Below are 4,686 nucleotides of genomic sequence, written 5' to 3'. Positions count from 1 at the left end.
GAAACCCCATCTCTACTAAAAATACAAAAAAGCCGGGCGTGGTGGCGGGCGCCTGTAGTCCCAGCTACTGGGGAGGCTGAGGCAGGAGAATGGCGTGAACCCGGAAGGCGGAGCTTGCAGTGAGCCAAGATCGGCCACTGCACTCCAGCCTGGACGACACAGCAAGACTCCATCTCAAAAAACAAAATGAAAAATAAAAGAATCTTAAAAATGTCTTCTCTTAGCTGCCAGTTACACTCAAAGTAATCGCAATTAAGTCTGGAAAGAAGTTTCTCTAAAAAAAATATGATGTATATAGCTTTTGACCAGTGGAGTAGACTGAAACCAGACTCAACATAGAAAGTTCACAAAGTTTCAAAAGTTTTACATAGCAAACGTGTTTTGACCAGGCACAGTGGCTCACACCTGTAATCCCAGCACTTTAGGAGGCCGAAGTGAGCGGGTTGTTTGAGGTCAGGAGTTTGAGACAAGCCTGGCCAACATGGTGAAACCCCGTCTCTACCAAAAATACAAAAATTAGCCAGGTGTGGTGGCACACACTCATAATCCCAGCTACGTGGGAGGCTGAGGCATGACGACTGCTTGAACCTGGGAGGCGGAGGTTGCAGTGAACTAAGACTGCACCACTGTAGTCTAACCTGGGTGACAGAGTGAGAACCTCTCTCAAAAAAAAAAAATGGTTTCTGAGCCCCCAAGGTTCTGTGAGCAAGATACAGACTGAGAAGGGCACTCAGCTGCCAACAGGAGTCATGTCTTCCTAAGAATCCACAAGGCATAACGGAAAAAAACGGTGCTTCAGAGAATCAATCCAAGCGCTTTGGTGAACCAGGTGTCAGGGAGCCATTCCTAGAAAGCAAAACTGGGCCCTAATCACAGAATGTTTCCTGTCCCTGGAGAAGAGGGACATGACAACATTTGCCGGGTGGAATTTCAGTATTGCATGGAGCAGTGACTGCTGTGTGCTTACTGCTGAGTACTGTTATGCCCAGACCGTTTATTCCCCAGAGAAGACCACCAGAGTCCGGAGTCAAAGCCAAACGGCAAGGATCTTTATTGCAGGTTGGAACCTGGAACTCTCACGCTGGTCGTGCAACGAGCGGAAGAGCTCCCCAACTGGGCTCAGGACAGCGTTATATAGTCAGGGGTAAACAGGCACAGAGTCATAGGGGATTTTGTACAAATCAGACGTATGATTGGCTGACATTTGAACAAGGCAACTTGGCTGATTATGATTGGTTCCCGCCATTTCTGATATTTCAGTTACTCTTTTGAAACACTGGTGACGTTTATCAGGGGCTTGCAGGGCAGGGCTCGTTTACCTGGTCTGTTCTGGTTTCTGGTTTCCTGGAATTGTTTGTCCGAGTTAGTCCTGGGGGTTGTTTTTCAACCTTGCCCTATTTCACTTTGTTGCTAGGTTTAGCAATGGGGTGGGTACACACTTTACAAAAGGCTTTGACGTGAAATATTCTTGTGGTATGCCCTTTCAGTACTAACAACTCTAACTGAATGTCTAGTGAGCAAATGAAAATCAGTGTGTTCAGGCTGGACATGGTGGCTCATGCCTATAATCCTAGCACTTTCAGAGGTTGAGGCCAGAGGACTGTTTGAGCCCAGGAGTTTGAGACCAGCCTGGGCCACGTAGCAAGACCCTGTCTCTACAGAAGATTTTAAAAATGTACTGGGCATGGTGCTACCGACCTGTAGTCCCAGCTATTCAGAAGCTGAGGCAGGAGGATCGCTTCAGCCCAGGTGTTTGAGGCTGCAATGAGCTATGATTGTATCCTCCAGCCTGGGAAACAGAACAAGATCCTGTCTTTAAAAAAGTAAAGTAACATGTCCAAAATTCAACTCTCACCACCTGTAAAATCTGCTCCTTCAGTTGGGCATGGTGGATCCCAGCACTCTCGGAGGCCAAAGCGGGTGGATTATTTGAGGTTAGGAGTTTGAGATCAGCCTGGCCAACCTGGCAAAAACCCATCTCTACTAAAAAATTAAAAAATTAGCCAGGTGTGGTGGTGCATGCCTGTAGTCCCAGCTACTGAGGAGGCTGAGGCAGGAGAATCACTTGAACCCAGGAGGGAGGTGGAGGTTGCAGTGAGCTGAGATAGCACCACTGCACTCCACTCTGGGTGATAGAGTAAGACTCTGTCTCAAAAAAAAAAGAAAAAAGAAAGAAAGAAAAGAAAAGAAAAGAAAACAAGTAGAGGGAGGCTGCTGACTTTCTATGGGCAGCTTCAGTTCTTGCATTCCCCCTGTTTCTAAGAGGGTACAAATTGTTTCAGAGCACTGCTTCTCAAATACAAGTTCTTGCACTGCTAATGTGTCTGGCACTATCTAATATGTGAATCATCTGGGAGCTCTATTCCTTGAGTTTCTGATGCAGCATTTCTGATGTTATCAATGAAATCTGTATTGTTAATCAGTTCACAATTTGTTTCTGATGTTTGAACATAACCAAGTTCGAAAGTCATTCCTCTAGATTGTTTTCTCATCACCTCTTTCCTATTTCCCATTTTTTTTTTTTTTTAGATGGGAGTCTTGCTGTGTCACCCAACCTGGAGTTAGTGGTGCAATCTCGGCTCACTGCAACTGCCACCTCCCAGGTTCAAGCAATTCTCCTGTCTCAGCCTCCCGAGTAGCTGGGATTACAGGTGCCTGCCACCACACCCAACCAATTTTTGTATTTTTAGTAGAGACGGGGTTTCACCATGTTGGCCAGGCTGGCCTCGAACTCTTGACCTCAAGTGATCTGCCCACCTCAGCCTCCCAAAGTGCTGGGATTACAGGCATGAGCCACTGCGCTCACCCAAATATTTCCCTTCTAACATGGAATAAAAAGATAGATGAAGTAGATAAAGGAGTGAAGATGTGGTACATAAAATGCTAGTTTACTTTTTTCCACATCCTGGTCTATGTTCTGTGATAAATATACAGTTATCTAATGAACAAAGAATCACAAATATGCTCTACCTCAGGGTCTGAGAGTCCTCATCTTCCATCCCCTTCCATCTCAGTATTTCTTCATCTGTGAACAAGATGTGAGGCAAATGTAAAACAAATAGCAGCAGATATTCCCCGTTGCATCTTTTTTATGAGCAAAAGCAAATATTGAATCACTTAAGGAATATTCATGGAGAGGCAGGTAAAACATGCTTCATTCACCGCTGCAAAACTCTGAATGATCGAGCTCATTGGCAAGAGAGGAAGCTGCAGAAATTACCCTCCCCATAGGACTTCTAAAAAAAAGTTATTGTTTACATTTTATGTATTTGTGTTTTTAAATTGATATATCATAGTTACATATATTTTGGGGGTACATGTAATATTTTGATACATGTATACAATGTGTAATGATGAAATTAGAGTGATAGAGGTATCCATCACTTCAAACATTTATCTTTTCTTTGTGTTGGAAACATTCTAATTCTTCTCTTCTAGCTATTTTGAAATATGCGATAAATTATTGTTAACTATAATTTCCCTACTGTGTTATCGAATACCAGACTTTATCCTTCTATCTAAGTGTATTTTTGTACTCATTAACCAACTTCTCTTCCTCCTACTCCTCTCCATAGGACTTACGATCATTGTGTTGAAATCAAGATCATTCAGCTCCAACAATTTTCTTTCCTTTCCTCCTTTGCAGTTCTAGCTGCTTGATTATTATTTTGGCAACCTAAAAAGCACATTAATAAAGCAATGCTAGACCAAAAGAACCCTGAAAGTTAATAAAGAAAAATAAGAAAGAAAAAACAAAATAAAGATGCTAGACCTCTGATAATGCTCCCATTTCTTCCAGCTAGTCATTACATTTAAAGAGACAGGGTTTTTGTTGTTGTTGTTGTTGTTTTATGAGATAGAGTCTCGCTCTGTCACCCAGGCTGGAGGGCAGTGGCGCGATCTGGGCTCACAGCAAGCTCCGCCTCCTGAGTTCAGGCAATTCGCCTGCCTCAGCCTCCCAAGTAGCTGGGATTATAGGCGCCCATCACCAGGCCCAGGTTTTGTTTTGTTTTTGTTTTTTTACTAGAGACGGGGTCAACCACCATGCTGGTTAATTTTTGTATTTTTAATAGAGATGGGGTTTCACCATGTTGGCCAGGCTGGTCTTGAACTCCTGACCTCGGGTGATCCACCTGCCTCAGCTTCCCAAAATGCCGATTACAGGCGAGAGCCACCAAGCCCAGCCTATTTATTGATTATATGATAAATACGGAGTGGATTACTTATGCCTCCCTTTTTTAGACCATATGGAGTAACTTCCTGATGTTGCCACAGCATTTGTGGCGCTCGTGAGAGTGTAGCAGTGAGGACGGCCAGAGGTCAAACTCGTTGCCATCTTGGTTTTGGTGGGTCTTGACTGGCTTCTTTACTGCAACCTGTTTTATCAGCAACATCCTTATGACCTGTATTATGTGCTGACCTCATCCTGTGATTTAGATGGCCTGACCCTTGGGAATGCAGCCTAGTAGATCTCAGCCTTATTTTACCCAGTCCCTATTCAAGATGGAGTTGCTCTGGTTCAAATGCCTCTGACAGTCTTTCTTTCCTTTCCTTTTTCTTTCTTTTTTTTTTTTTTTTTGAGACGAAGTTTTGCTTGTCACCCAGGCTGGAGTGCCATGGCACGATCTCGGCTTACTGCAACCTCTGCCTCCTGGGTTCAAGTGATTCTCCTGCCTCAGCCTCCCA

Source organism: Colobus angolensis, unplaced genomic scaffold (genome assembly GCF_000951035.1).
Source record: "Colobus angolensis palliatus isolate OR3802 unplaced genomic scaffold, Cang.pa_1.0 Scaffold52, whole genome shotgun sequence".
Taxonomy (NCBI): Eukaryota; Metazoa; Chordata; class Mammalia; order Primates; family Cercopithecidae; genus Colobus; species Colobus angolensis.
The sequence above is the reverse complement of the archived record's forward strand: the minus strand, read 5'-3'. Positions refer to the sequence as shown.